General features: G+C 38.8%; 1 protein-coding gene across 3 annotated transcripts in view; it reads right to left on the bottom strand.

Annotated features, from left to right (window-relative positions):
- RNF38 (ring finger protein 38) overlaps nt 1-21,884 on the bottom strand; it is a 121,889-nt gene that overhangs the window by 40,176 nt on the left and 59,829 nt on the right. The window contains exons 1-2 of one of the 3 annotated variants that reach the window (XM_054584650.1): nt 12,674-12,781; nt 5,207-5,356 (exon numbers count right to left, since the gene is read on the bottom strand). The exons of 1 other annotated variant lie outside the window; for it this stretch is intronic. The gene's annotated coding sequence lies outside the window, so the exon portion shown is untranslated. Of the gene's footprint in view, nt 1-5,206; nt 5,357-12,673; nt 12,971-21,884 lie in introns of those variants that run through there. One more of the 3 variants, XM_054584649.1, reaches the window with a different exon arrangement.

Raw genomic sequence — 21,884 nt, 5'->3', positions numbered from 1 at the left:
GAACCACTAACCTAAGAGATAACGGATTCTCTTAGGGAAAGTTCCTAAGAAGAAACTCACAACAGCAGAACAACTTGTTCTCAATTCTCAGGAGTTCCTGCCTTTCCTTCTTGACTCTGTGCCAGTGGGCTGATTTTTGAAAGTACCACAGATGTTGACAACCTGAATCCATAAGCTGTGGATTTGAACCAGGAACAAGTACTGTCTCTACTGATGAAGTTTTGTAGACATCTTATAGTACAGAATTTTGGTGCAGGTTTAGGGATCAAGGAAGGGAAGAGTGGGATGAAGGACAGAAGAAAAGTAGCTAGCTAGTTTTTAAACTTAGTATTTAGCACCTGATAAAATGAGCATAGGATTATACCTCTATTAATACGAAATCATCACTATTATAAGTGGAAACCCTGGAGACATGGAATGTATTCTATGATTCCAGAAAAACTAATCGAAAATCATTAAATGCTATGGAAAAAATATTTAAACACGTGTGCGCGTATATACCGTGTACCCTTGAAGGAGGGGAAAAGGGGCACCGATCCACTGCAGTCAAAAGGCTACATATAACTTCTTCAGGCCCTCCACACACACAAATCCCCAGCTGCGGATGAAAATGCAGTAGACTCTCGAACAATACTGGCTTAAACTGTCCAAGCGTACTTATACTAGGCTTTTTTTTAAAATCCTCACCGAGGACATTTTTTTTTCATTGCTTTTAGAGAGACAGGAAGGGAGAGAGAGAAACATTGATACGAGAGAGAAGCATCAACCTGCTGCCTCCGGCATGCACCTGGACCGGGGATCAAACCCACAACCCAGGTATGTACCCTGCCCAGAAATCAAATCTTTTTGTTATGGGACAGCGCTCCAACAGAGACACACCAGCCAGGGCTAATACAGGCTTTCCTCTTTAACAAATACCTGTACTACTTTTGATCTGTGGCTGGGAGTCCTCTGTGTGCACTGATCTATGCCATTTTATACAGGAGCCATTAGCACCTGTGGGTTTTGGTATCTGGGCAGGAGAGCGCGTTGATTTCAGAACCAATTCCCTGTGGATACTGAGTTTTCTGGGATTCAAAAGTTACATGAGGATTTTTGACTGTGCTGTTAATATCCCTAACTGCCATGTGTTCAAGGTTCAAGTATATGTAGTTCCACCAAAGCACTAGATTTCATGCATCATGAACCTGTAACTAAGTTTTAAACTGTAATCAATAAAACAAAAAATGTGAAGCACAAACATAAACTAACGAAAACAGAAAAGATATTAAGAACAATCTGAAATCAAGGCATTCCTCTGAGATAACCACGTAGAGTTACTCTGCCAACAGCTAAAGCTCAGAGACTAGAGCTATAAATTTAGGAGTTTTTGGTATATAGTTGGCAGGTTAATGAAGAAGCAGGCATGGACAAGCAAGGAAAAGCAAGGACAAAGCTGCCCAAAACAGTTTATAGAGTGACAGAGGCCGAACACTGAACACTGAAAAACTCCCAACATCTTATGCTGAGTAGTTGATGAAAGGAAAATTGCAATGTGGTGGTGAAGGCCAGCTGAACGGAGTTTCAAAGATTCAACTGAGGTGTCATGAAAAATGAGGGCTGAAAAGCATCCACTATATTTAACAACAGTTAAAATTTCACCAACATGAAACTCTTTCTTACATGATTTAGTATCTATATGGCACAGATCTCCTTAAATAATTTTCAAAAGTTTTCCCCCATCTTTTCTTTGATAATTTAATGAATTTAAGGATAACTCCATAAAGTTCTACAATAAAAAACTTCTAATATTTTGGCTGGAATTTTTATTAAGTCTATAAATTTGCTGGACAACACAAATTTGTACAATAATTAGTCTTCTATTTCAGAAGTTTATTTCTCTGTGTATAAATCATCAAAATTTCAATCAACAAATAACTTTGGTAAATTTACAAAAAAATTATCACTAAGTTGTCATTAAGATACACACATACACATTAAATCAAGGATTGTGCCAGACAAAATGTTCAAGTTTCCACAAGGTATCTGTTTCATGCAAGCTTACTATCTTTAATCATAATCATTAAACTGAATGGTAGTGCAGAAACTGTTAATTTTTAAAACTGTAAGGGATTCATAGCAAAGAAACAAGAGGGAATTTTTTGGGGGAGGGGGTGATAAAAATGTTCTACATCTTGATTATAAGGGTTCCACAATCTGTATGCATTTGTTATAATCCACAGATCTTACACTAAAAGGGTGGATTTTACTGTATGTCAATTATACCTCAATTATAAATTTTTTAAAAAATTATAGGAGGCACTTCAGTTTTAATTTTAAATATGGCTTATTTTTACAGAGATGCAAATGCACCACTTTAGTAAGAAAACTCTGAGCAATAAATATAAAGCTATCATTTTTACAGAAACATTAAAATACCAACTATATGTACACCAGGAAACATACAAGCATATTCATGGCAGCACTGCTTGCAGTAATAGCAAAAAACTGGAACTACCCAAATGCCCATCAAAGTGAAAGGGGATAAACTACAGTATGGTCATACAATAAATGGATACTGAAAGCAGCATTTACACAGCCACATGCATCAGTACAAATGAATCTCAAAAATGACAGTTCTGAAACTAAACAGTAAAGTATTGAGGGATGCTGTACGTGGTAAGACATTGTAGAAAAGCAAGGGATACTAAACACAAAATTCAGCAGACATCTACCCAAGGCACAGGTATGGGAAAGCAGGTAGACATAATATGGAAGGCCACATGGAAGCTTCAAAAATATTAATAACAGTTGAGTTCCAAGCTGGATGGTATGTTTTTTGTTTTTATGTTTTCCAGAAAATATGTATGTGTCTGTATTATACTTTATTGCTTGCATATGAAATATTTCATTATTTAAAGGTAGAAATCATGCAAAATTGGGAAGATACTAGGAATAATACAATATAAAGCAAGCAAATAAAAAAGAAGCTAAATGCAAAAGTCTTCAATAAACAAAGACAGTGACAAAACTGATAAAACAGCTAAGATGAATGACAAAAAGAGATCAAAACCAAGATGAGCTTTCTGTTCCAAAGATCGTGGTTGGAAACATGGATCCAGGAGAATATGAACACTTTGCTTCTCTTCTGTAACCATCCCACTTATTAACCACATATCCAATCCCATGCTTGAAGTGGGAAAAATCAGTAATTTCTTTTCCCCTAGAGAAGACTGCAGGGAAAACGTCCTCAGGGAAGATACCAGTTTCAACTACAATAAGGAAGTAGAGGTGCTTTAAGAAAAAAATGGAAGAGGAAGGTGAGTCTGTTTAAAATGAAGTATTCCAAAGGGAAGGAAAAGAAGAAAGAGCTGGGAGAGAAGGAACTTGGGGGTAAGCCAAGAATAAGAAAACATGAATACATTAAGGAAATAAGTTTCTGAGGACAGGACACGACTGGGTAGGTTCTCTTTTTAATGTGGCAACTAAGTTTTATAAGGATGAGAAGCTTAATCAGAACTAAGAAATCACATCTAATTTTGGCATCAATTAGTTGAAGGTATCCTGACAGTATCTCAAAGGGGATGTGAGAAGGATTTACTACTTTGCTTCATGCAGAACAGTGGGAGGGCAGTAAATGGGCAAAGAAAATCTCCAGTCTCTCTTGGGGGCAAAGTATAGTGAGGACCTGGTTCTACAGTTAGACCAAGGTACAGACCAAGGTAAGATGCAAGTTAAATTAGGACTATAAATAAAAAGTTAACAATATCTTTCACCTTTTTGCAACACCCAAATAAAAAATCCTTTATTTTCAAAACATGGGTTTAAATCTACTGCATTTGGCAGTTCTCTGAATTTAAAGTTCAATGTTGAGTGAAAGCCTGAAGGCTCAAACTGTAAAGAAAACAGAAAACATCAAGTAACTGTTTACTGGTGGCTGTAATTGAAGGTACTAAGTCAGTTTTTCCTTAGCTATATTATATTGATGTACTACTAAGAATCAAGGTATCACATGGTAATGCTACATCAAAAATGGCATTTAATTCAATACAGACAACTATGTCTCTTAACATGTACTGCACTGTGTTTAAAGAAGTACTTATTGATATCTAGACAGTAGTAAGTGGGCAGATATACATAAAAAATAGTGAAAGCTGGATTTGAGTCTCTGCTCTGCTAATAACTATAGATACGTAATTGGGTATCTCAGTGTGCTTTTCCCAGTCTACTTCTTCATCTAGAAAACCACTCATGATTAGTTTATTATGAGGGTTAAAAACAAAAGAGGGAGATGAAACATGCAAAATAGAGAACCCAGCACAGATTCCAACAAGGACTATCAGATAGAAGAATCCTGAATCACCTACACAAGTAGCCTCAGAAATTCCTCATCTCCAGTGTATGTGTCACAAGCATTCCTCTTTCAAAACTAGTCCCAAGCTACAACCTGTCACTCCCACACAAACAGAAAATGAGCTGGCTCTATCTCAAAGTTCTAGCCTTGGTTAGCAACTCTCTCTACTTCAAGTTTATATACACATGTACAAATACATTAGTGGGAAAAACCCTAGCATCCAAGAAGCAATTCTGTAACAGTTTCCTTTGTGGTAACTATGGATTAAGGGAGTAAAACTTTAGTAATGATTTATGTGAGCATATCCTAGTAATCTTGACTGTTAATAATGTAATGATATTTCAGTCCATTCACATCTCATTTTCATTTATTCATTTAATATGTAACAAAAATTTTAATCCTATTTTACCCACAGATATCAAAAGTCATTAAAGGCAAGTAACCATGTTTTCTCTCTGAAATATGCATTACTACTTAACTCCAGGCACTAAGCAAGTAAGTAGTGATGGCTTTAAAAAATACCTTACATGCTTCCCTTTTTCCTCTCCTACACAATTTACCATAATCTGTAGTATCTTCTACTTTCCTACAGAACTTGGCTCATTAGGACAAGTGATTCAGACCAAAAGATAGAAAACAAGAATATTAAGTGGTCAAAAAATAAACAGCAGCTCAAGAGAAGACATTCTTCAGAAAAGCTGGTTGAAAAAGTTTTATTAAGGAAGTCCTCTAAGAAGAATACTTATTCCCATATGTAACAGAAAAGAAGAAGGAAGATAGTGAGAGTTTTGTTTCAAGCCTTCCTAGAAACAACCTAGAATGTTATCGTGTGACTTTCAGCCCTGCATAGGGAAAGGGTAAATATATAAGAACCTGGAAGAAAGCTTTGAAGTGAGCATCCTCTTGAACGGTAGTGTTCTTATCACTTGGGAGGAGAGGGAACAGGCTCTGAAGTCTCACCCTTTCACAAATCACCTTGTTAGGATGGCCATGTAGAGGTGCTGAATTGGCCCCGGGAGTTATCTGGGAAAAAGAGGGAGAAGAAAAGGATAGTTCATGGCTAGCTGCACCAATGTGGCGAATCATGCCTATGAAGGACAGTCTGGGTTTTCTAGGTTTTTGATTTAGCAGAAACTGGAAAGAAATTAAAAATTAAACATCAAAACAAAGGTATGGATGGGAAAGGCTGCCTCTGGCAATGGATCTCTCACAAAAACTTTTAAGGTAAAACAGTGCTGTTCAAAAACACAAACTCCTTCCTATTTTTCTCTTGTAATTTCTATTGATATCTTTTCTGTTGCTACTACTAATTCTGAAATCCTAAATGATACAGACAAGACCTTATGCTTAGAAAACCTGAGGTAACAGTTATATATCTTATTTAGTGAAAAATAAGGGTCCACCTGAACTAAGATCAGTACCTTTTCTCATTTTTTTTAGTTAACCTTCCAAATGATTGTGCAAAGGAAGATGAGAAATTTCAGAACATTTGTGGCAAAATTTCTAGAGAGATCATAGGCATTAAAACATGCACGCATGCACGTGCGCGCCGCAACCATTGTGATCTCACCTCTATTCAACACAAAACCTAGCAAAACTTTCCTAAGGAATGAGAGACCAGCTCGTAAGCCTTGAAGTAAATGACTGCGTGTTTTAAATGCATGACTTGGTTGCAGGTTAATCCCCTTAAGCTCATATAAATATACTTAATCTGTACCATTTCAAATCAAGGACATCATGAGCATCACCTGTTCCACTAGCTGTGGCGTGAAATGCCTTTGGGGGTGAGGGTTTGTAGACTTGCCTGTTCCTACACCGAAGACCATGTGCTCCGAGGCTATCTTGTTTCTAGGACTTCACTGCCTCATTCATCCCCTTATGTAAGTGTTTATTCTGTAACAGGCACTACACCAAAACAAAACAAAAAAACAAACAAAAAAACCAAAGTCACAGTTTCCTACCTTCAGGAACTGTATGCTATAAAAAAGAAAAGCATATCGCTGTACAATATAGAGTGTCATCCTTCTATGATAATGGCAGGTACCAGATGCTAGGGAGGGATAACTGTCAAGAGACAAGCAGTCTAGTCAGGAAACTGCTAAATGTTCCGCGTAGCTGGTCAGTAAGGAAGTAGCCAGAGAGAAGAGCAGAAACAGATGATGAAGTGGCATGTTATATATTAATAATCCTGCTATAATAAACTTCCTTTATAAATTTGTTTCTGGTTTGCTATGAGCCTGGTAAATAGATAACCATGCCTGTTGGGAAGAATGTAACTGTTTCCAAAGATCTTCCTAGGAGAAAAAGCAAAACACTTGAGGGCAATAACTTTAGAATTCATTAGTTCTCCTACACAATATGTTACGAACGTGAACTTAACGCTTATCTCTGCACTACAAACATGAATGTGCTAACATCCTTTGCCCCTATCGTGAAGTTCGAGTTGTGGAATCAAGGAGTATTTAGTGACTCCCACCTATAAGCAAAGAGTTGTTAGGAAGGAACACAAAACAAATCCCACCCTCAAAAAGCTTATTCATGTGGTGGGGGGGGGGGGGGGAACAATGTCAGCAGTCAACTATAGGGTAATGTTTTAAATGTCACAGTATAGGAAAAAACTAGAGGTAGGAGCCTTGGGTTTATTTGAGGGTAAGAGTAAGGAAAAAAATCATATGAAAATATGTATTTCACATTCCTGACTTCTCACTCAATCTAAGTGCTTTTCCCCTCCTTTTTTACCACTTAAGCAATTCTCTCTCAAAGCAATCTGTTCCTTTGTCGGTTTCATATCTTTTTGCAATCTTCTCAAGCGTATAATCTGCAAAGTACCTTAAAGAGTTTAATAAGGCCATCTGCCTTCAACTAGCATACCTAAATCAGTCTGTATGAATAGCACTCTTACAAACTACTTGTACACGTAGCTGGCTGAGGAAACAGAACCAGAGGGTCAGGTTTCCTCTCCTTAATTCTCTGTTCCTTTGAAAACTTAAGAAACTGGTAAACCCTGGCCACTATGGCCAGTTAACAATTTTGAAACACATTCCTCTCCTACCTGCAATGTCCTTTGGTCAGAAGCTCCATTTGTCTATAAAAAAGGAGGGCAAACACAATACAATGGAGAAAAGCTACATTCAATTCCTGTAGTTAATATAGATCTGGGACAAACATGATAGATGGGTTTGAGCAAAACCAGATTCCCCCACTAGATAAGATAAAATCATACACGAATGCTCTGCGAGAATTCTAAGATGGTCTCCAAGATTCCCACCTCTGGTGTAACATCTGTGTAATATGTATGGGTAGGACTATAAATACAGTAAATTTTATTCCCATGAGTAGGTTAATCACATGACCTAAATTATATAAATCCCTTCACCTCTGGTGAAGGGATTTTCAGATGTAATTAAAATTCCAAGTTGGTTTGAGTTAATCACAAAGGGAAGATTATCCTGGGTAGGCTGGACTTAATCAAAGAAAGCTCTCAAAAGAGAAACAGAGCACTTCCCAAAGAGATTCTTCTGTCAAACTTGGAGACCGAGCTGCTCTGCTGTGAAGAGGCACATTAAGGGGGCCATGTGGGAGACCTGGTGGCACTCTAGGAGCTGAGAATGGCCACCAGGCAGTTTAAGAAAATGGGGGACCCTCAGTCCTACAATCACAAGAATCATATTATACGAACAACCAGTGAAAGTGGAAAGGACATCAAGTCTCTGATGAAATCACAGCCCCTATCAGGTAAGAACTTAAACAGAGAGCCCTACAGCTAACCGATACCAGGACTCCTGATCCATGTAACAGACTTGTTTTAAGTTACTAAATTTGTGGTAGTTTTAACACAACAGAAAACACACACACACTGTGTGTGTGTATAAATAAAAACTGTTGAACCGCACTCAAGAGTGTCTTCTCCAGAATTTTAGCTGTATTAATTTAATTAGGAAAAATAAATGAAAACATCTTCAAGCAATATAGCAGCTTTTAAAATCTCCATCTTCTAATAGCTAACTTCCTGCCATGAACTGCACTGGGCTCTCTGATCTTTATATACTCCAGGTCAGGGCTGACCGACTTAAAACCCACACATCTCAAATATCACAGAATTTAAAGCCAAGCCTATCGCCTCTAAGGTTCATACTGAGCCCACTAAACAAATCACCTTGTACTTTAAGAATTTTAAAAGTAACATTCCTTTTTATAATGTAGTTGGATTAGTAACTACCAACTATTCTACGAAGCCTACTTAAAGCTATATTAAGTATTTTAAAATATGTTTCCTTTTAAATTTTTTCTGACATAAATTTCCACTACTGCCCTGATTTTCCCTGTTAAAATTACTGAGGTTATACTACATCTGAAGTTGATACAATTCTATTTTTCTCTAACCTGGCAACTTTTGAATATTACAGACATGGCAACTTCAGTCTTCTCTCAGAATGCAACTAATATTTAAAAATTCATGCCAAGAGAATATTCCTGAGATGGAATTAAACCTGCAACTCACACACCTCTCATTTTTTAAAAATTTATTTACATATAATTGTATGACTAATCCGCCAACATAACTGAGAAAATCAATGTTTCACAAAACTAAAGTTATGTAAAACGATTTTACCTTTTGAGCAACACATTACTATTTTAGGAAATCTTTTGTTTACTGTGGCCTTTCCCTATCTTGGTAACCATAATATAACCAAGAATTTAACCTTTTGTCTTGGAGAGTGTAGTAATTATTATCAGTTATTGTGCTAAAAATAGCATAGGACTTAGGTCCAGATATTATGCCAGAACTTGCTTCCTCCAAAATAGCTTCTGATCACAGCTTCCTTCTTCACTCAGCTACATTTTTCTCACAGAGGTGAGGCACAGGATATGCAGGTGTATGACATTTAGGCCAGTATTAAACAAATAATGTGCTTCCTACAAAATAAATTGCTCAAAGGTCCGAACAGCCTTCTCCAAAATAGACATGTTACTTTCCAGAAAAGGGGGAAAAAGAAAAAAAAAGTTCTCCGTTACTTGTTATAATAATACCAACGGGTCAGCAGCACTCAACTCATAGCCTAATAGAAGGGAAAAAAACAAAACAAAAGATGAGGAGCCAGGTGCTCAATGTTTACTTCAAATCCCTTACTCTTGTAGGTACAAGTCTGGATACCTAAAAACGAAAAGGTCAAATCCAAATTATCTAAAATTTCAAATGGCCTCACTGCTTTTGTGATGACAAATGTTAATCACCTGGGAAGTAATCACATAGGTTTTATTAACCATTCAAAAGTGTGAAATCAGTAATCCTTCCTCTGATAAATTCAGGTTATACTACAAAATGTTGGAAAAACCATATGTGAAATATTTTCATCACAACGCATTAAGAGCAACAATTTAGAACAAATAAGTATTTGTTAAGTAAGATTATGGTATCTGTGCTTGGTGAACTATTATGCATCCTTAAATCATTCAAGAACTGATCCTACATACCAGGGAAAGATTATTACTGTCCAGCACTGGGGCAATCATTTTTAAAAACAAATTACCACTCCCATTCTTGAGTTAAGTGCCCATGTCTTTCTGGAAGAGCAGAGCCAGGTTGGCAAGAGCAGCTGATAGGCTCCACTATACCCCTGCCTCTATCCCAAAGTCCTAAAATTAAATGGGAAGGGGAGAAGGGTGGCATATGCAACTTAAGGAGTCTCTAACCATTATGTGTATTGAAGAGGTGGACATAAAGATTAAGAAAAGTAAGAGTTACACATTCTTTTAATAAACTGTTTCCTTCCTTCCATTCCACTATCCACATTTGCCTGCACAAAGATTATTCTCCCCTCAAGGAAGTGGTATCTAAAATCTTTTTACTTAGGCTGGTAACCTCTTAGTAGATTGTTCTACAATATCTCCTCTCAAAAGATTTAGTTGTAAGAATTACATGGATTTGAAAACATCCAGTCCAAATGAATACAAAAATTATTTGTGTGTGTATTTGAAAAGATGAAGTGTGACTGAGCTCTCTCTGATTCTTATTAAATAAAAATCATAATTCATTCAAATATTCATTGTATGTCTACCATGTGCTACATGCTGTGAATACAATGAAAAAAAGAAATAGTAACTGCCCTCAAAAAGATTTAGTCTAGTGCGACAATTCAGCAGCAATGAAAAATAAAGACAGTAAGTCCCCCCCTAACAGAGGGGATTAGAGGTAATGTGCCCAAATAGAGCAGAGAAGGTAAAGTGTTTAAATACTTTAAAAAGGAACATGAAAAGTTATTTGGGGGGGGGGGGGGATGTGAAGAGCTACTTTCTATCTACTTGCTCAGATTTCTCACTAGTTAATTTAGTATACAGAGTTCGAATATTTCCTTGATCTCCTCCAGACAGACATTAGGCTGGTAATGACATTAGGAATTTAACATTTGCTGAATGAACTAGAACTACAGCATTCAAATGTGTTTACAATCTGTACACTCTCAAATAAAGCAGGCCATGAATTAACCAAAGTAGAACAGAAGTGAAAATACACAGAGGTAATTAATAGGAAAACAACCATCAAATCAGTAACTATATATATATAAAAGCAGACACTACAAAACAATCATGGGACTAATCAAAAACTACCTTTCCAACAAAACAAATTACAAAATGGTGGCAGCCTAAACAAAACTGGGGCAGCACAAACAGAGAAAAAGAAGTAAAGACTGGAAGTAGAAGGTAATCTTGACCAATAATCTTCCCTTGCTGATAAAGCATTTCAGAGATTTTTATGTAAGGATTTTTTTAATACTCATGCTTCCCACTCATAACCTTGGGAAAAAAATAAAAAATGAGCACAAATAAAATGTAATTAAAAGCCTGATCCAAAGCTGTTGACAGAGAGACAGTAGAACTACACTCTACATTATGATGCTAACAGACTCAGTGATATCTAACTATGCCATCCTCTGTCCACCCTTCATCAAAGATCAGGCTGCTCTAGTAAATTCCCAATATTTACTCAGATTAACATCTGCCAACTTAATTTAGCTATAAAAACAGAGGTGGGTACGTGAACTTTCACAAGTTCTGAAACACAAACTGCCTTCTAGAGTCACAAAAGACGTCAAAAGTGCGAAACCACAAAAATCACTTAAATCCAACTCTCACATTTTACAGATGAGGATTTGAGGCCCACATGACTAGTCTATGGCAAAACTGATTCAATAAAGCTTCTAAAAGGACATAAATTCTTAGAAACGAGTATCATAGAAAATATGGAAATCAACTAAAATTGAAGCTCTACGATAGACAAATTTAAGGTTTAATAGGTTTTCTAAAAGTGAAATGTATTATGCCATTAAAGTTATAAGCCAGCAAACACTGGAGAAAAGGGTATATGAAGCGATAAAATTCCCCCTTAAAAATCCAGTTACCAATTTCATCTTCTGATTGATGTTTCAGCTTTAGTGCAATGGATCTGATACTTATATCTGTTCGTCTATTTTACTTCCGTAAGTCCAACTGCTATTAGACAATGTTCTCCAAAAACTAAAATAATTTTTATTTTGACTCCAACTGTCCCTAGATCCTTAGTTTTGATTTCTTAAAAACTGCATGAATGGATTTTTTAAAAATGTAAGCCTAGTTACCAGTTGTTTGCTATTTAAAGGAATTATGTGGTAAATGTATTACCCATACTGCAATCAAGGCCAAACAGGACTTTAAAAAGAATATACTTAAATTTTCGTTCATTGAGTGCTCCTCCTTAAAGAAAAGAACACATATGATGCTGTAAGTATTCGCGTTTGTATTTACAATGAAGAAATATCATACCCAACTTTTACTGAATAACATTATATGTCATTTTTGAAGCACAAAGAAAAAGCGAGGTCCCTTACAAGTCCTACACACGAAAATAAAAACTTTGGCACTCATTAATTTTAGAAACTCCTGGTTCAAAACCAACCTCTCTCATTCTTCAGCCCTGAAAGGAAAAACTTTGATTCCCTGAGAACAAAACTCAGCCTGTCCAGAAATCCGAGGCAACAGGAGAAGGCGAGAGAGGACCCTTTCCGACTGGTTCCGCGTTCTCCTGGGTGACATCATTTCACCTGCGCCTTGGCAAAAAGGGAGGGAGCCAGAGAGCGAGGCCATCTGCCAGGCGGCAGCCGGCCGGCGCTCCCGCTGGCTGTGCCCGCTCCTCCTCGGCGCCGCCCGGGAAACAAAGAACACCGGGCGGCCGGGCCGCATCCCACCGAACACTGGACAACCACACCTTCGCCCGGCCTCCGAGTGCGGCCCCGCAACCTCCCAAGGGCCTGCGGCTCAGCTCTTCCTGCCCTAGCGCGGGAACCAACGGCCGGCTCCCAGTACCTGCGAGGAAAGGCTCCGCCCTGCGGGGCTGCTCCCGCAGCTCCTTGCTGGCACGTCGCCTCCTATTGTGACCACTCGCCCAGCCAGCGGCCAGCTCGCCAGATCCCTCGTCCCCGGGCCTCCTCACCCCCGGAACCAGGGCTCCGACCGAGGCGCTGTCACGACGCTTCCTTCCTCCTGGTACCATCACACGGGCCGCGCCAGGAAACGACGGCTGCACACCCAGAGCTGACACAGTCGGCTAGCGCCTCGGGGGCTCCATTCTCTCCGCCCCCGCGCCCTAACCGCCTGGACCGCCACCCCGCCCCGCACCACTGCACGAGGGACCCCGCCCCGGTGCACCCCGCCACTGTGCTGGAAGACCAGGCTCACTGCGCGCCGGCGCACTACTCTCCGCTGCGCGCGCAGGCGACGCCCCTCGCCACTAGGCCCCGTGATGCGCCAACAAGCGGCCCTCCCACTTCTTGATTGTGGTCCACCCCGGCCCCGCCCCGTTGCCGAAACAAACCTAACGTGCGCAGAGGGAGATGCAGGCATTCGGCCTCTTTCCCCAACAGCTGGGCCTCGCACCGAGCCCCCTTTGTTTCCGCCCGCAGGGTAGGGGGCAGGGCGGGGCTGCGCTCTTCCAGGCACCCGACACAGACTAGTTCCGGCAACATAGCCTGTAGCGCTGCTCACCTCGGCCAAAGAGACCTAGGACGTCGGAGAGGCTGTGTTTCCCAATTCGTACACTCCTCTAAATTGTTGCTGCTTGTCTGTGCCTCCCACCTCCAAAACTCATCAGTTAAAACAGTAACTGACCTCACTCAAATGCACAATACGAAGTCATGTGGCCTGAGGGATTGTTATTGATGTAGAGGCAAGGTGTCTCACAATAGAGCAAGCAGGTTCAAACACTTGTCCGACTATAAGGTTTGATTTAAAATGTGACAATCAGACCGTGGTAAAGATGGGAAATGAGATAGATACACAGATCGAAGCCAGCTGGGTGACCTTATCATGTTCAAGATCTAAAAAACAGGAAGACCTTCCATAAAAGCACAATAAATACAAGGAAAAGATAGTTAAGTGGTATCGGAGGAAGGACGGGCAGTCAAGGGGACATTATGAAAGAACTGAGTGAGCATTAAGCAGACAGGAATTTGATGTTTTCAAGGATGGTGATATTTTACAATGGTCCAATGGGAGGCGGGGGGCGGGCAGGTTCTAGTTCTTTTGACGTTACTTAAACAGTCTAGTGCCCAGTTTAGGCCTCAGCTGCTTCCAGTACAAAATTAGGGAATCAGACTAAACTGATGTTCCAGGCAGGACCCATTGAACCTCCATGTATAACACTATATGGTAATTATTCGTATACACTTGTCTCCCATATTAGACTCAGCACTAGGACGCTGGTTTGACTCTAACCCAAGGTCCAAACCTACAGTCTGAAAACCAACAGCAGGTGCTTAGCAACTGATGCATCACAGTTCCAGCAGTAACATCACAGACTTTTACAATTCCTGGACAAAAGAAAGCTAGAATGAGATAACCACCCCTATGAACACAACCCCTCCCCCAACTCCAACCACCATTATGCAGCCCAGTTACATTAGTTGATTCCTCCCCCAAAGCTCTCTCTGCCAGTCTAACAAAGCAGCCAATTTGGAGATGATTACATCCAATTTTTTACAACTTTATTTTTCATTTCATGATACACAGTAATACATCTCAGTCACACCTTTAGATGTAGCCGGTGCAATCAATTTTTAACATCTGAATTCCTTACAACTTCCTCTAGAAGTATAGATCTTCCAGCAGAATCTCAGCTACACAAGCTTCCTCACACAATATCACCCTGAAACAGTTTTTCTTATATATTTTGATATGGGCTATGTGATGAAAGGGAAAAGGGAAAAACTGGCAAATGGGAGAGAAATGACCATTTGGGAGCTGTTCGATCCTAAGAGTCAGATTCCTAAGTGCTGAATCTCAGCAGCAAAAATCTATTACAGTTCTCCAGGGTTCCTAACCCTTCAGTTTATCTGAATACCCACCCCTTTGTGAGGCAAACTCCTTGAGAACCCTTCTCAGGTAGTTAAGATCATAGTTACCTGGGCACTAAGGACTTAACCTAAGAAGTGTACCTAGATGTAAACAATGCTCTCTCCCCTACAGGTTGGATAGTTTGAAATATGTACTTCAATTTCTTCTGTAATTGATTTCTTGAACCAAAAAATCTGGTACCCTGCTTATAAACACCCAATTACAAGTTTTAAGGGGGCCCATTATATCAGAGCAGTTTGCTCAACTCCACCTGTAATTTTATTTGGAGTCTGACCAAAAAAATGGGAAGCCTTGTTAGAGAGGTGTCAAATAAAACTTTCTGCAATGATGGAAATGTTTCACATCTGCACCATCCAAAGGTAACCACAAGCTCCATATGGCTACTGAGCACCTGACATCGGGCTAGTGCAACTAATGAATTGGTCAGGATCAGCTTAAATAGCCACATGTGGCTAGGGAACAGTACAGCACTTACAGGAATAGTTGCTTGTGAAAAGAACTTCCTGAGAATTCTGACTCCAAGATTGTCCTTTAAAACTGGTTTTCACAACAGACGTGAAAACTGAATGACTACTAAAAATACTTCCTAGGGCCCAGCTCAGCTGGTTAGAGCATCATCCTGATATGACAATGTTGCGGATTTAATCTTCGGTTATGGCACATAGAAGCAACTAATGAATGAATGAATAAGTGCAGCAACAACTAAAAACTTCTTCCTGAGGTACGCCAAGTCATTTAATTCCTCTCCTAAAATAACAATATAGGTATCCCCTACTTTCTGGAAGCCTGCTTTATACCATTTCGCCTTTACGAAAGACCTACATTAGTGCCTGTTTTCATCAACCACAAGGAATCTGAAAAGGATTTAGAAAAAGCAGGGTTCAGCATTCATTTTGCTGTAAGCTGTCACAGAAGCAGTGCGCATCTGAGAAGCAAGCTGCCATTGCCCTGAACTGTATCTGTGGACACCTGTGCTTCATCTCAACTTACTTTGTGCATTAGCAAGATGTGTGCTAAGGTAATTGCTTCTTCACTTTACTCCGTTTTGACTTACAAAGGGTTTCATAGCAATGTTCTACTTTAAGATAGTGAAGGAAACCTGTATACAAATACACTGCTTACCAAAAGGAAAATACTGAAGCCCTTTCAGATGTGTCTGGACACTGAGGTGGTCTACCCTGGTGGTGTCCTACCATTCTTTTTTCTTTTCTTTTTTTTAAAGATTTTATTTATTTATATTTAGAGAAGGGGGGAGGGAAGGAGAAAGAGAGGGAGAGAAGCATTGATGTGTGAGAGGTGCATTGACTGGTTGCCTCTCACACGCCCCCAACAGAGGACCTGGCCTACAACTCAGGCATGTGCCCTGACTGGGGATCAAACCAGCGACCTTTCGGTTCACAGGCCGGTGCTCAATCCACTAAGCCACACCAGCCAGGTCTGTTCTACCATTTTAATACATGTCAATAATAGCTGAGATTCTGATTGGGCTGCACTGAATCTAGAAATCAATTAAGAATGCTAATATCTTTATACTATTGAATCTTCAATCTGTTAGCAAGATGCATACTTATATTGTCTGAGTCACTAATTTTTTCCATAATGCTTCACAGTTTTCTGTAGAGGTCTGGCACATTTCTGTTCCTAGGTTTATTCTACATTTTATATATAATCATTAGTTCTAATAGTTATCGTAATTCTTTTGAATTTCCTACATGTACAATCTTATTGGTAGAAAATGGTAACTGTCCAATTTCTTTCTTTCCAACGTGTTTTCCTTTTTTTGGTCTTGATTTACTACACTGGCTAGGACCTCTGGTACAGTGCTAAACAGATACAGTCAGAACAGGCATTTCTTTCTCATTTCAAAACTGGAAAACTTTTGGTGACGTTCCCCTCTCCCTTCTCTGCTCACCCCTCTCCCTCTTCTTCCCCTGGGCATGCATATCCTTACTTTCTCCTAAGTTCCAAGAGCCCTTCTTTAGCCTTTAAAACTTGTTTCCTGAACCCACACAGCCCAGCTGGCTCACTTCAATCTCTATGACTTTTTAAATAAGCTTTTGCTTGTATTTGAGGGAAAAAACCCCAAACTGGAAAACTTTCAACATTGCACATTTCAGTATGTTTGCAGTAGGTTTTTGGTAGATTTTGCTATCAAGTAAAGGGAGTTCTCTTTTATTTCTACTTTGTTTAAAATTTATCATAAATGGATGTTTAATTTTTATCAATTTTTTTGTACCTATGAGCCAATCATGATTTTCCTGTTTACTGTGTGAATTACATTGATTGGTTTTTGGGTGTTGAACTAACTTCACATTTCTAATAACACCATGTCTTAGTGTATTACCCTTTTTATACATTGTTGTATTTGGTTTGCCAATATTTTGTTTAGAATTTTTACATCTGTATTCTTAAGTGAGATGAGCTGTTATTTTACATTTTTGTGATGTCCTTGTCAAGTTTTGTTACAAAGATTTTGCTAGCCTCAGAAAATAAAATAGGGAGTGTTCTTTCTTGTCCTATTCTTTAAGAGAATTTTCCTTAAGAGTGGTGTTATGCTTTCTTGAAATGTTTGATAGAATTTGCTGGTTTGTCAACTGAAATTGGAATTAAATTTTCTTAGTAGTTATGGATTTCTTGTTAGATATCCTGTCTTTTCCTCATTCTGAAACTCACAATCTGCTTCCAGGAAACTACCTTAAATCTTGTCAATTTGAAGGACATGACTGTCAGAAATATTGTCAAATATACTCCCCTCACCTCTCACCCCTCACCCAAGGACATTTTTTCATTGTTTTTACAGAGAGAGGAAGGGAGAGAAAGAAGCATCCTTGTGAGAGAGAAACATCGATAGGTCCTTCCTACATGCCCAGACCAGGGAACGAATCCACAACCTTTTGGTTGTGGGATGATGCTCCAACCAACCGAGCCACACCAGCCAGGGCTCAAATATACTTTATAAACAGTAATTACAAACAAATTTTACCTAACGGTAGTTTGCCAAACAGTAAATATAAAATTTGGTTTTGTGCTCAATTTTGCATTTGTAGACATCAAAGAATATCTAAACAGTTATCTGAAGGACCTTTATACAAAAGAGATGATGACTATGAGGCCATAGGCTTTCTTGTCCCTTCACACACTACCTTACGTATTTATTAAATGTCTATTTCCCCCTATTAAACTGTAATAAGCTCTTCTGGGGATGGTCCCATTTCTCCTTGTTTATATATTACTGATGTCCATACTGGGAGAATCTTCGCTAATAGAGAATAAATAAAAAAGGATGGAGGGACATGACTTAGTTTAATAGGTTGAAAGGCAAGATCGAAGAGCTGCAGATAAAGAATCACTTGTTCAGATGCTCAAGAACCATGCACATGATGGAAAAATATCAGGAAAGAAAAGCTACACACTTTGGAGCCCTGGTCTGCTGAAGAAGGTGCTGCAAAGACAGTGGCCTTCCTGCTAGAAGTCTGCAACCCCTATAATGAGGAGACAGTTTGCCACTGTTAACACTGTTAGAAATAGGGCGGTGCTACCATCATATTCACTGCTAAGTCTCCTGACTGTAACCTCATTCCAACCCCAGCCACTACTAGTGAGTTAGTGTCCCTACTCTGTGTTCTAAAATAGCATTAATCATTCTACCTTGCAAATACGTATTTATTTGACTCTTTTGCTCATTATACAGTAAACTCCATGAAGCTACAAACTCAATCTCACTGATTCTGGCAAGGGGTCTAGCATATGGCAAGAACTCAGTAAATAGGTTAATTAATGATATGTAAATACTTCACAGCAATGTTATTTCTTATGTTTTTCTCAACAGGTAAATTCACAAGAAACGGGGCACAGAAACAGTGTGGGTAGTAAAATAGAGGAACAAGGACACAAAAAATAAATTCCAAAATTTCCCGAAGTGAGCTCTGCTCACACTCCCCCCCTAATATGCCCTTCCTTCCACCAAAACCAGGTAAAAGGACCTAGTAAAATGAAGCTGCTCAGAGGAAACATGTATTTGCCTAGCACTAATCAGTCTATGCCTCATCTACAAGCATGACAAGACTTGATCTAATGCAAAACAAGCAGCATAAATACTTTCACACATGATATCCTGTCAGAATGAAATGGTTAATTATCAGTAGCTACCAGTTATTGTTGCAAAAGTGCACCCCAACCCAAACCCACTCAAAACCTCCTATAATATAGCCATACAGGCTGTGGGATGGGAGTGGTCAGACCCACAGTGCAGGTGACAGATGCTAGGCACTGACTGCACCACAGCAGAGAGGATGGAGGAGGAAGAGCTCTTAAGGCAGTGAAGGTGGGAAGAAGCTAAAGGAGACCCAAGGTGACAAGTCGTCAGCCACGAAGTAGTTCAAGAGGGATGAGTGAATAAACCTGAGTGCCTAGGATAAACCAAGTTAACAAAAAGAAGAGACCTACAATAAGCCAGAAATGGAGTGGCAATGGTGCAAATAAAACATGTACTGTACATCACAGTTTATGACATCTCTGGAGCAGGGTAAATGGGAAAGAGCTAACTCTGAGGCATGACGTGCATTAACAGGTACCTTTGAAGCGCAGATCGCAAAGTCTCCTTGCTCATTCTGCTCTGGTGAAAAAGGCACACCATAGGAGAAATTCTAGTTGCTATGACTCTCTAAATTACTCCAGCAACTTAATCTCAGGGTAAATCACACTCTGGTAGTATAGTTTCACAAAATCCACTGAATAGCCACAGGCAAAAAAAGACACTAAAGGCAAATATGATCTGAAAAGTCAGTGAACATGGGCTATATTTATTATGTAAGGGCTTCAAGAAAATAACTGATGGTATAAGCACTGATTAAGAAACAAAGCACAGACAACTGGCTCCTTCACTTTGGGCAGAACAATGAAAAGACACTGCTGAAAAAGGACATAGGAATGAGAGGAAGTCTTAAAATGTTTGAGATGCAAGAAACATGAGAATGTTCTCTAAGTGGATCAGACCACATGAACATCTTGTAACCTCCCCCATGTTTGATGAGGAACAGACTTCTTCTAGGGAATCCTGGTGGTTTCCATGTGACTACATAGTTGATTAACTCGCTCTGGATGGTACCTTGCTACAGAATTCTAACATCTTGTATTGAAGTATGACCAGCCCACTGAAACAGCCAGTGTTGTCCTAGTCACTCCCACTGATGACACACTTTCAGGCCCTTGCCTAACCTGAGTGGTCTTGCACTGACATTGTGATACAGGGCACATCTCCACAGACCCTGAATCATCCTGCCCATGCCGCATGCAACAGGTTTTTCCAGACTTTACCTAAATTAAAGAAAGAAGTATGTTACCTGAGAACTCCAATTTACACCACAAAACAGAAATGATAACCTTAAATAAAAACCCTTAAAGGAGAGCAACTCTTTGTAAAGCAAATATAAAATTAAGCTAGCACAGGAAGTTTATATATCTCCCCCTTTGCTTGCCTGTTCCTGTTACAACAGTGTCTTATAAATAAATACGAAATAAGCTTAGCAGGCAATGACATTTCAAAGGCAAAAAAAAAAAAAAAAAAAAGAAAAAAAGAAAAAGAATGCCAAATAACAATCTCAAAATACCTATCATTACATGGTATTTCTAGTCACCTCAGATACTTCAAAATAAGGCAAAGAGAATCTATTTAAAAACACAAAAGCTGGTGTGGCTCAGTGGATTGAGTACCGGCCTGTGAATCAGAGTTTCAGGGTTGATTTCCAGTCTAGGGCACACGTCTGGGTTGCAGGACAGGTCCTCAGTAGGGGGCGGGTGAAAAGAAAACCACACATTGATGTGCCTCTCCCTCTCTTTCTCCCTCCCTTTCCCTCTAAAAATAAATAAAATCTTTTTTTAAAAAAACCACATTGGATCACATAATACCATATAACTCAGAAAGTATAAAATGTAGGTAAATATCTGGAGACAAATTTCCTAAACATAAAAGCAATGAAATATATTTCGAAGAACTATACCAATAAACCAATATATTTGCTCCCAAAATAATTTTAAATTTCTGTATGAAAAATAATTCATTAAAAATTAAAAGCTGAGAAATTTTTGCAAATATGATGAATGATTAATGACCCCATACAACTGATAGGAATATAGGAATATCCCAAAAGAGAAAAATATGCAAAAGACAATTTTTTTAAAGTAATGATTAATGAACAAATGAACATATGAAAAGCTATACAATAAAAGTCTATGATGTCAGTAGCTATCAAAGAAAATACACATTAAAACAATTATATACCCTTTATCATCAATCATTTACAAAGACTCCTTTGTGATACTCATATCCTTTGATTCAATTCTACTAGAATCTAGGCTCAAGATATAGGTCATTCAAAACTTATTACAAATCTACAGTAATCAAAACACTGTGGTATTGGCATAAAGACATACATTATAGACCAATGGAATACAATACAGAGCCCAGAAACACACCCTTATATATACAATCAAATTACACAGACAAAGGTGCTGAGACTTTTTGTAGGGGGAAAAAACAGTATTTTCAACAACAGTGTTGGGAAAACTGGATATCCATATGCCAAACAATAAGGACAGAAGACCCTTACCTTTCACAATATACAAAAATGATTCAAAAGTCTGAACATAAAAGCTAAAACTGTATAACTTTTAGGAGAAAATATAGAGAAAAACAGACATAACATTGGATCTGGCAATGATTTCTTCGATATAAAACCAAAAGGACAAGCAACAAAAGAAAAAAATAGATACTGAATTACTTCAAAATAAAAACTGTATGCAAAGGACACAATCAACAGAGTGCAAAGGCAACCTATTGAATGGGAGAAAATATTTACAGGTCATATGTCTGATAAGGGGTTAATATCCAAAATACATAGAGAACTCATACAACTGAACAACCAAAAATAAAAAATAAAACCTGATTTTGAAAAGCGCAAAGAAACCCTGGCAGAGTAGCTCCATTGGTTAGAGGGTCATCCACACACACCAAGTTTGTGGGATTGATCCCTAGTCATGGCACATACAAAAATCAACCAAAGAGATCCAGTCAAGATGAAGGCACAGGTAAACACACTCTGCCTCCTCACACAAATACAGAAAAAATTTATACTAGACCACGAAACAAATAACACCCGGAACCATC

The sequence above is a fragment of the Pteronotus mesoamericanus genome, unplaced genomic scaffold (assembly GCF_021234165.1).
Source record: "Pteronotus mesoamericanus isolate MK-2021 breed Mesoamerican mustached bat unplaced genomic scaffold, CSHL_Meso_final contig_78, whole genome shotgun sequence".
In the NCBI taxonomy this organism is placed as follows: Eukaryota; Metazoa; Chordata; class Mammalia; order Chiroptera; family Mormoopidae; genus Pteronotus; species Pteronotus mesoamericanus.
Note: the sequence above shows the minus strand (reverse complement) of the source record. Positions and strands in the feature narration are given on the sequence as shown.